Source organism: Solanum lycopersicum, chromosome 11 (assembly GCF_036512215.1).
Source record: "Solanum lycopersicum chromosome 11, SLM_r2.1".
NCBI classification, from domain to species: Eukaryota; Viridiplantae; Streptophyta; class Magnoliopsida; order Solanales; family Solanaceae; genus Solanum; species Solanum lycopersicum.
In genome coordinates, this window is record NC_090810.1 from 32,642,264 (window position 1) to 32,654,598 (window position 12,335).

At 34.8% G+C, this 12,335-nt stretch overlaps 1 long non-coding RNA gene across 1 annotated transcript; it reads right to left on the reverse strand.

Annotated features, from left to right (window-relative positions):
• Positions 1-282: 282 nt before the first annotated feature.
• LOC138339625 (uncharacterized) lies at positions 283-6,933 on the reverse strand. Its single transcript, XR_011212494.1, has 2 exons — positions 6,851-6,933; positions 283-525 (listed from the first exon to the last, which is right to left on the reverse strand). It is a non-coding gene; the product is annotated as an uncharacterized lncRNA (long non-coding RNA).
• Between the last annotated feature and the right edge of the window lie 5,402 nt (positions 6,934-12,335).

The window sequence follows — 12,335 nt, forward strand, 5'->3', positions numbered from 1 at the left end:
AACCCCATGCACTAATATAATATCATCACTATAACCATCATATAATCATATAGTCAAGTAAGAATTATCATACATCAATTCTACGACTACACACACAAAGACTTAATTATTATCTAACAAGATAACCTAATAGCAATAGAAGAAGCATATACTTTCGCATTAATTCTCATGTAGATATATATGATAATAATTCACATTGTCACGACCCAAAAATGGGCGTGATGGCACTCGTCTTATCCCACCAAGACAAGTAAGCCTAAAACTCAACTATTACAATAAAAATGCGGAAAATTTACTATCAACTTATATTATACCCCAAAACCTGGTTGTCACGTGTACAAGCCTCTAAAGTATTACAATCGGATCAAAAGAAAATATAAGTCTCATATGATATTGTTTCTAGAGTAGAACAAAATCATAAACAAGAGTAAGGAGGGATGCTGAGATGACCAACAACTACCTCACAAAATCTCCAGGAAGCCTCGGAAAAGAAGAGAATATATCATAAAAGTCCGGGCTAGTAACCTACAAAAATTTGTAGAAGCAAGGGGTGAGTACCAAACCACACGGTACTCAGCAAGTAAAACTCTATACACAAGCTAAGGGGATGAAATACGGGTACTCCTACCACCCCCAACCGAACCTCCACAACTACAACCTGCATAAACATCAACCCAACCTAACAACTCACAGTTTACATAGAACGTAACTCAACAAAAAAACATTTAGACAAATTACATATCCTCCACAACAACACTTTAACAAATTACATATCCTCCACAACAACACTTTAACAAATTATATATCCTCAACATCAACACTTAAACAAATTAGATATCCTCAATAGCAACACTTCCAAAAATTTACATATCCTCAATAACACACTTCAACAAATTACATATCCTCAACAACAACACTTCAACAAATTATATATCCTCAATAACAAGCTCAGTATTCAACAATCACAAGTTCCGCAAAAAGGCAATCACTAGATCAGCAAAACACAATATCAAGTTCACTAATGATAAGTATGTGCAATGTAATGGAATGCAATGTCAAGTATAATGATGCATGTCTGACCTAGTGATACACACCCGCTGTCTCTCAGTCCGGGACCCATGGGGGACATATCTGTCCATGCATCTGTCGCGGCGCACGACACGACCCTCGATAACAGTAACCATCGCGGCGCGCGATACGTCCCTCGATAACAGTAACCATCGCGGCGCGCGATACGTCCCTCGAAATATAGTATCCATCGCGGCGCGCGATACGTCCCTCGAAATATAGTATCCATCGCGGCGCGCGATACGTCCCTCGAAATGGTACATCCTCTTTAAGTTATCATTCTTTCTCAATGCACATAACACTTTCACAACCATGTCTCAGAATAATGCAATGACATGTTCACACAAATAATGAGGAGATGACCATTTTCATAACATTGCACAGTTCACAACCACACAAACATGAAATCACATCAACAATGATTCAACAAGCCATCAAACTTTTCTCAACACATCACACATAAATAATTAATCACATCGCCTTTTGTTATCCCTTTTATTTCATCATTAGAATTAATCAATGTGGACAAGTCAACCCATCACCAATCCCGTTACTCCCAAACATATATCACAAGGAAATACACGCATTCCATACACTTAACAAGAGTTTAGAAATCCACTTGCCTCAAATAGTCGAACAATGACTCCAAAACTCGAGCCTTCCTCTTTTTGTTGACTTCCAAACCAATAAAATCTATTCAAATAAATAACCACGATATGATTTCGAAACTAACAACATTAATATTGCTATATCTCTAGCTTAGACCCAAAACTCATCCAAATTTATAATAAAATTTCTAAATCTTTATTCCAACCAATTGATCAAATCTCATATTTTCTGAATTTCAAGTTTAGGGTTAAATCTTAATTCTCCGAATAACATAATTACAATGATTTTTATATATCATAATGCACCCACTATTTAACACATATCTCAATATATCAAAACTTGAATCCTAATATGATAATCAAATGAAAATAATTAAAGCCGAAACTAACTGCCCAACACATCAATGACGGACTACAAAACTATCTGCTGAAACCACTTATTTTCAATGTTCCAATTCATATTTATCGTTCCACTATTAATAATCCTAATCTTGGAGTAATCATTGTCCAATGATTAGGACTAATCATTGTCCAATGATTGAACCATAATACTTATACATATTTATAACCCTAAGTTCACATATTAGTATAAATTATACACGTTTTAACCTAAAAATCTATTCCTAGTTACACAAAAATTTAATAGAAAGGATAAGAATAATTACCTTGATATCTCGAGATAAAAATATCGTTGTTTCTCCTCCTTTTTCCTTTTCTTTTCTCCCTTTTTTTTCTTTTCTTTATCTGCGTATTTTCTTTTTTTTTGTTTCTGTTCGTTCTTTTTCTTCAACTTTAGCCGCTTGAGGCTTCTAACCTTTTAGGGCACTTTGCCCTTTTATTATTGTTATTATTATTATTTTATTTATTTACTTAATTTTCTTTTCTATTTATTTTTTTTCTTTTTTTTTTCCAATTATTATTAGCAACAAAATAATCCTTTATTAAATCAGAGAATCATATCAGTCACTCTTATAAGTCATAAATTATTTATCAAAACTATTAAAAAGATTAATATAAAATAATAGTTGGAATTTCTAAAACGACTAAGAGGGTCGTTACATTATCCACCACTAAAAATCATGTTCGTCCTCGAACATAAAATAGGAGAAGGAAGAATTATTGACGTTATCAAAAATCATGCATGATCTTCCAGAGTCGTTGTTCATCTCTCCATGAAAGCTTATCTTTAACACCATTCTATCAAGACCAACTACCAAGAATTGAACTACAGAGAATTTGACAGATCTACATATCAGTAGTGATTGTCAAGCTACATACTAACCCATGAACCGAATCTAAACTGAAACCCCTTGAACCATAACACAATAATCATGACAAATCTGTTCTCACATAGCAAAGATAACGTTCTATTGTTATTAGCTACAACCAAAAGTGAACCTGAACCAATCATCACATACTCTTAGTGCACAAACTATCACACATCTTATAACGATTCCCTTTTCAGAACACAATCTTTTTACAAGTTTAAGTTATAAAAATCTAATCTTTAGACTTCGAGTATCCATCAAGGGAGAATCAAAACATACATAATCCAAATAAGAACAAGATAAAGTAAGCACCCTACAAATGGTACACGCTAGGATGCAGAACCTTTTACAACACTGTCGGATAACCATAACTATTCAGGAAAGCTCTTTTGTAAGTCCCCATAAGCAAGGTTGTGCATATAAAAATAGTGATATATTTCTAATTTTTCAAACAACATCAAATATTTCATAACTGAAGTGAACAAGTCTAACCAAGGATCCTACCCTATCAAGAAGACATAAGAGGATCGGTACATCCGATCCACCACTAGGAATTCACCCATAGATGTAAAAAAAAAAACGTGGGCATATGCAATGAATCATACTCCAAATCATGTCCAAAATTAAATAGGTGGTCAACTTAAGAATATACGGAATCAAGGTCGAATAACACTAGATACTTTCTCCATAATTCGCATATCAATATTTTCATTCATCTGACTACATCCCTCAATTTATTTATTTATTTTTTTTTTAATTTTTTTTTTTCCACCCAAAATCAACCAGTCTGATCTCCATTACAATTTTACACATGTTGGATTTGCCAAACCCTGCATACTTCTCACAGTACTCCATCAAAGCCAACACCATTAATATTAACAAATATCATAACCACACCAACCATTTACCTTACTTTCACACAGTCATTAGTATCACATTCTCCTTAGCAAGCACATCGTAGTCTCCAGGACTTTGAACCATGGTTTCTTATCATTCCATTTAAGCGTCCCATAATAGATATAAGTAACACTTAATGTCAACTTCACCTAAACTTTCACATACCATTTTCAACCACCATCATTTACCTCATGCAATAACTCCAAGAAACCCTTGATCACTTTAATATTTATGTATACTATAATCTCATAACCTCTACTCATCATCATATGCCTATGTAACCCATTATAACAATCTATTTTATCTCATCAACAAAGTACTTTTAATCCCCCCGATCCTCATTAACCATGTAAAATTGTAGGTCCACACTATTTAACATCCATTTGTTACCTATCACATTCTGAACAATCTACCTCGACATAACCATATATAATCTTCCACACGTCATTTATTGTAACCCAACCAAAACTTAATATTTAGAAAAGTTAATAATAAACCCATAGTCACATCTCATAGTCATATCTAAACTCAAAGGCGAAATCACTACAACCATCACCTCCGAATACAGTGTTTGTACGAGAGGTCTTATTGTTCCTTTGCCTTTCTTAAAATCTTTCCATGACGAAACTTTCAAATAACTTTAACTCTTCAATACACCATAATCTTTTTTTTTTCCTTTTTGCTAACTCATTTACTAGTCTTATATTTTTGGCCAGCAATATGGGAAACCTTAGGTATAACAATCAAAAGTAACCAAATTTACTACTCAAATTTTAAGTCCTTCTATATGCTTCATACTCAATGTGATAAACCATTTCTTACCTTACCAATTCATTCCTTGACAAGATACACTATCAAAAATCTAAACTCACCACGTAAACTTGAAGTTTTGATCCCAACCATGTAATACAATCTCATTATCTTACAACATTAGCTCATACCATAAAAAAATTGACTTAACGTATTTTAGCTTATCATTGATCGCCTATTCATTAACCCTATCATATCTTTTTCTGAAAATCTTATCATACTCCTTACCAACTGAAAACCATAAAAATAATACATATAATCACACTCGAGTTGAACATCTATATTTTATCCAATAGTTTTTATTTAAATTAATCAGTTGATCTGGTGACACTATATATTATCATAATCAGGGCAAAACAGATGAAATCACATATCTCTGAATTTAATTATCTACTCTTTCTGAAATCTTTGACTCTTATAATCTGAATAATATCCTTGTTCTCACCTCCTTCTAAAGGTTAAACTACAACCCACTAATTCATTCCATTCTGGCTCTAGCTCCTTTAAGTTCTATTCGAGTGACATCATAATTCCTCATAAAAATTACCATACAACCACACTACTTATTAAATAGAAACAACCATAACCTTAGATACTCAAAATTCATCATTACCATAAAAAAATTATTTTAACCAACACCCGTATCATATAGTTGCATTTCAATCATAATGCGTCATAAAATAATCATCATGCTTAGTTCGTCATTTCCCTCACTACGAATTTAGCCTCGCCATTAACATGACAATCCAAACCTAGTTATGCCAACCATCCAAGGTACTTACTCAATTTATATGCACTTTCTTACTAAAATTCTCAATTACATTCACACAAGTTTACTTTTGAGACTTCCTTTACTTATAAGTTTATCATCCATATGTCCACTTCCATGGAGTTTACGATGAAATCAACACTCATTTACAATCCACAAAATACATTTCACCACCTGAACATATCAATATCATACCAAAGATCCACCACTAAAAGCTTCCTTATAAATAATGCTTAACATATCCATCCGTATTAACAAGCTAGTTGGTTTCTCAAATATGAATTCAACACCACATCTTACCATATGAGCATGTAATACAATATATAACTCCTTAAGTAGTTAGTATTTGCACTTAACATCAACGTATTCATTTTTCATATACCACTAGTACCACATTGTGAAGACTTTTAAATCCACCACTAGAACACATCATACCTATCGAGAAGGATCATATCCAAACAGGTCACACATTTCTACCCATCAAATAGATGTTAAGTATTATCATAGTTCCATATCTAGCCCAAGCTATATGAATCCTTTCATAGTTCAGGTCAATATCAAAAGTAGCACACTCCATAACTCCAACCAAGTAAGCATCGATACTACTATAGTAGAAATTCTAACCTTAATTGGTGCATCATTTTCTAAGAATTCCATTCATGTTATGATAACTTTACTGATTATAGTTTCCAAAGTTACAACTCAATTATCTAGTCATCCCTTTAATCACCCCACTTCCAATTGTTAACCACTCTAATATCGTATATACCACACAAGTACTAATCATTTTACAAGGATAACTAAAACTTACATAGCCCCTTAATTTTTTTTTTAATATTCAAAATATAACCACAAATCCTTTTCATAAGTATATCACTTCCACTTTAATACCAGATCTAACATCAAACCAATACACGACATGCCAATGATTCACAAAAGGAACTACGCACGAGTCATCACATAAATGAGAGCGAATGGAGTGAAGCGATAAGAATCAAAATGGGACCAAGTACGCACAATAGAATCCAAGAAGTGAAGATATTTCCTAGAAGTCACTACAGCCTCTCGAAGATAGGTACAGACGTCTCCGTATCGATCATCGAGACTCTATTTACACTCGACTTGTACACACGTGAGACCTATGAACCTGGGGCTCTGATACCATTTTGTCACGACCCAAAAATGGGCGTGATGGCACTCGTCTTATCCCACCAAGACAAGTAAGCCTAAAACTCAACTATTACAATAAAAATGCGGAAAATTTACTATCAACTTATATTATACCCCAAAACCTGGTTGTCACGTGTACAAGCCTCTAAAGTATTACAATCGGATCAAAAGAAAATATAAGTCTCATATGATATTGTTTCTAGAGTAGAACAAAATCATAAACAAGAGTAAGGAGGGATGCTGAGATGACCAACAACTACCTCACAAAATCTCCAGGAAGCCTCGGAAAAGAAGAGAATATATCATAAAAGTCCGGGCTAGTAACCTACAAAAATTTGTAGAAGCAAGGGGTGAGTACCAAACCACACGGTACTCAGCAAGTAAAACTCTATACACAAGCTAAGGGGATGAAATACGGGTACTCCTACCACCCCCAACCGAACCTCCACAACTACAACCTGCATAAACATCAACCCAACCTAACAACTCACAGTTTACATAGAACGTAACTCAACAAAAAAACATTTAGACAAATTACATATCCTCCACAACAACACTTTAACAAATTACATATCCTCCACAACAACACTTTAACAAATTATATATCCTCAACATCAACACTTAAACAAATTAGATATCCTCAATAGCAACACTTCCAAAAATTTACATATCCTCAATAACACACTTCAACAAATTACATATCCTCAACAACAACACTTCAACAAATTATATATCCTCAATAACAAGCTCAGTATTCAACAATCACAAGTTCCGCAAAAAGGCAATCACTAGATCAGCAAAACACAATATCAAGTTCACTAATGATAAGTATGTGCAATGTAATGGAATGCAATGTCAAGTATAATGATGCATGTCTGACCTAGTGATACACACCCGCTGTCTCTCAGTCCGGGACCCATGGGGGACATATCTGTCCATGCATCTGTCGCGGCGCACGACACGACCCTCGATAACAGTAACCATCGCGGCGCGCGATACGTCCCTCGATAACAGTAACCATCGCGGCGCGCGATACGTCCCTCGAAATATAGTATCCATCGCGGCGCGCGATACGTCCCTCGAAATATAGTATCCATCGCGGCGCGCGATACGTCCCTCGAAATGGTACATCCTCTTTAAGTTATCATTCTTTCTCAATGCACATAACACTTTCACAACCATGTCTCAGAATAATGCAATGACATGTTCACACAAATAATGAGGAGATGACCATTTTCATAACATTGCACAGTTCACAACCACACAAACATGAAATCACATCAACAATGATTCAACAAGCCATCAAACTTTTCTCAACACATCACACATAAATAATTAATCACATCGCCTTTTGTTATCCCTTTTATTTCATCATTAGAATTAATCAATGTGGACAAGTCAACCCATCACCAATCCCGTTACTCCCAAACATATATCACAAGGAAATACACGCATTCCATACACTTAACAAGAGTTTAGAAATCCACTTGCCTCAAATAGTCGAACAATGACTCCAAAACTCGAGCCTTCCTCTTTTTGTTGACTTCCAAACCAATAAAATCTATTCAAATAAATAACCACGATATGATTTCGAAACTAACAACATTAATATTGCTATATCTCTAGCTTAGACCCAAAACTCATCCAAATTTATAATAAAATTTCTAAATCTTTATTCCAACCAATTGATCAAATCTCATATTTTCTGAATTTCAAGTTTAGGGTTAAATCTTAATTCTCCGAATAACATAATTACAATGATTTTTATATATCATAATGCACCCACTATTTAACACATATCTCAATATATCAAAACTTGAATCCTAATATGATAATCAAATGAAAATAATTAAAGCCGAAACTAACTGCCCAACACATCAATGACGGACTACAAAACTATCTGCTGAAACCACTTATTTTCAATGTTCCAATTCATATTTATCGTTCCACTATTAATAATCCTAATCTTGGAGTAATCATTGTCCAATGATTAGGACTAATCATTGTCCAATGATTGAACCATAATACTTATACATATTTATAACCCTAAGTTCACATATTAGTATAAATTATACACGTTTTAACCTAAAAATCTATTCCTAGTTACACAAAAATTTAATAGAAAGGATAAGAATAATTACCTTGATATCTCGAGATAAAAATATCGTTGTTTCTCCTCCTTTTTCCTTTTCTTTTCTCCCTTTTTTTTCTTTTCTTTATCTGCGTATTTTCTTTTTTTTTGTTTCTGTTCGTTCTTTTTCTTCAACTTTAGCCGCTTGAGGCTTCTAACCTTTTAGGGCACTTTGCCCTTTTATTATTGTTATTATTATTATTTTATTTATTTACTTAATTTTCTTTTCTATTTATTTTTTTTCTTTTTTTTTTCCAATTATTATTAGCAACAAAATAATCCTTTATTAAATCAGAGAATCATATCAGTCACTCTTATAAGTCATAAATTATTTATCAAAACTATTAAAAAGATTAATATAAAATAATAGTTGGAATTTCTAAAACGACTAAGAGGGTCGTTACATAAATCATCAGACGAATCATTGTAATACTTCAAATAGTGCCGACAAGACCATGATCATCATAATACATAAAGTAATGTAGACAAGGCCACATCATTCACATAGCACTGCCACCATAAATTGACCATGCCAATCACAACATACTCCAAGAGCTAAATTACATAATATAAAAAGAATTAGGGCAACGTACAACCAATCATATTCTCACCAGTTTAATCCATAGCTAAAACATCCAATTCAATACCGTAAGACCCTTACCCATGGCCATTAACATCAATTCAATACAAAAACTATAATACTCAATACATCTAGGTTAAGTAAATATATATTTATCAATATAATACAACCTATATATCAATTGGATACAATTATTACATCATTCAATAGACCATAGAAAACTACACTAGAATTCAGAAGCATTAACTCAACATCAGGTAACCCATAAAGTAGTCAAAAACTAGGTTTCATCAATTACATGGTTTCATAGGTCAATTAAGTTAAAATAATCTAATTGACAAAAATATAATCAATGTATAATGATTCAAAATGTTTAATGTAATAACCCATCATAACATCATAAAATTGGACAAGTTCATCTTGGAAAACATTAGAAACACTCATAGAATTTTAGGCTCCTTGATGAATAGAGTTTCCAGGATCAAAAACCATACATAAATGATGTTAATCCACCAATTTTATGAAGAATCACCACTCAAATCTCCAATCCAATCTCTTCTTTGAGTTTTTATTTCAATGGAGTTCTAGAGAATTTCTAAGAGAATTTGTTTTTTTAAGAATGAATTCATCTAAGCATTTAGGATTTATAAACCCTCTTAAAATTCAAAAAATAACCCTAAGTAACAACACTTCATATTATTTGGATGTTGGGTGAATTTACCAATTTACGCTTGCATTTACAGCTGTGCATGAAAATAGACCATCAAAGACTTGGCCATCGATGGGGCATCAGTCCAGAACCGGACCTTCCTATCCTCCGTCGATGAGTTCAGGTACTAGAAATTTGTAGATCCATCTCCCTAGACTAAGTATTGACTCACATATCCGATCAACAGCGTGTCGACTGCCAATGAGCCGTCGTTTTCCTCAATCGATTTGGCTGGTCCAAGAGAGCCTGTAGCTCAAATGAAGGGTCCTTCCTCAAGAATCCTTTGATTATCCTTGAGGATGTCTTCCCTAATGTTTCTAACCATAATATGTTTGTATACGAGTTTAGGATCTTACATATCAATTTTCTCCGAAACGAACACGTAAAACTCGATGAAACATGCCAAGACACACAAGGTCTTTTCAAGGCAAACCTTTCGAACGTCATGGACGTTCTTGGACATTTGACCTCTAAACTTCAAGGAGCTTGACACAATGCGTATAAACACTATAATAACTCACATAAAGACCTCATTAAGTCATGAAACACACATATAGGCACATAAATACACATGAGGCACATAGGTGGCTTAGTAGTCGAATGTCTTAGTTGTCCCTTGATGTTTGACTTTCAATGCAACTAAACTCTTGGAAACAACGTCAGTAAAAAATTATAGACCATTTCAGGACCTTATATACTCATAAAAAACATGTTAGTTTCTATCTTGAATTATGTCATTTTCGATGTATCACATTCTTGGTGTTTGGATTGTGTTCCATGCCATCTTTCATTGAATCTTGAATGTCACAGTGTGCTGTAGTGATGGCAGCATGCTTGGCCTTCCTACTTGGTGTGTGGGCGACAACGTTGCATCTTCATGGCTTGTACTCTAAGACATAGTTAAACTCTACCTGAAATTCTTTCCACCTAGGTTGCTTCAGTGTGATCTGTTTCTGTGAATGGAAGAAGCTAGTGGCATTATTGTGTGTCTTTATTATGTACTTTGTGCTTAGTAAGTAGTGTATCCATGTGCGTAGGCAATGTAAAATGACCGTCTCTTTCTCCTGCACTGTGTAGCGTCATTCGATCTCGTTTAGATTGCGGCCCTTGAATGCTATCGGGTGTCTATCTTGCATTAAGACTTCCCCAATGGCAAAGTTTGATGCATCAGTATGTACTTCAAAGGTCTTGGAGAAGTCAGGCAGTGTTAAGACTGACCGTTCCTTCACTGCGGCCTTGAGACCTTTAAACACTTTTAGGCACTCTTCGTTCAAAACCCATGACTTATTCTTCTTTAACAACTCGGCTAGTAGAGTTACTTTAGTGGAGTATCCACTGATAAACCTACGTTTGTAGTTTGCAAGTCCAAGGAAGAATTGTGGCTTGGTAACCTTTATAGGATATTTATTCTTAATTGGTACCTTATAGAGCGCCCGATAGTCCATGCGTAAGCGCAATGACCCATTTATTTTCTTCTATAATAGCATTGGGACACCAAAACTTTGGTAGGATAAATGGATGTGACTGGCCTCGAGGAGCTACTTCAAGTGTTTCCTTAGATCCTCTTATGCAGGTGGAGCCATGCAATAAGGTGCATGTGCAAGTGGATAGGCTCTAACCTTTAGCTCTATCTTGTAATATATCTCTTGCCAAGGAGGCAGTCTCGGGCAGCTTGGCCGGCATCACATCCTTGTTCTCTTCAAGGACTTTCTTAATGATCGATGGCAAGGACTCCATATTACCACTGTCTTCTCCCAAACTTACAAAGGTATCTAGGTATGTCGTCTATCTTTTCTTCAGGACCTTCACGATCTTCATGTCTGACAGATGGGTGTGTCCTTCTTTGGTATGTTGAGTATAGGTTCTATGCATGACCCTACCCGCTTCATTACCCTGAGTTGTTGAAGCTAAGGGTCGATCACAGTGTGGCATCGCTGGAAGAACTCCTGTCCAAGAATGATATCAAATATATCTAAAGGAGTGATGCTAATATTTGAATTACCTCGCCAGTTCCCTAATGTGATGCTCACTCTGGGCAACCCCGCATACGAGATTTGATGGGACATTAACCGTCTTTAGGTGGGTGTTGCTTGACTCGTAGTTCATCCCTAACCTCTCTGTTGCCGCCTTGGTTATGATGTTTTCTTAGGCTCCGAAGTCTACCATGTTACGAGCTATCATCCATTAAGGGAGATGTGTACATAATGCGTGCTGAAGTTCCATAAGTTATTAGTATACTTGGCAATTGCATTGCATAATTCCACCATGCCCAACTACGTTATGCATGTATCCTTCCCTTACTGTTGTGAGTCCTTCTCTTTTCTT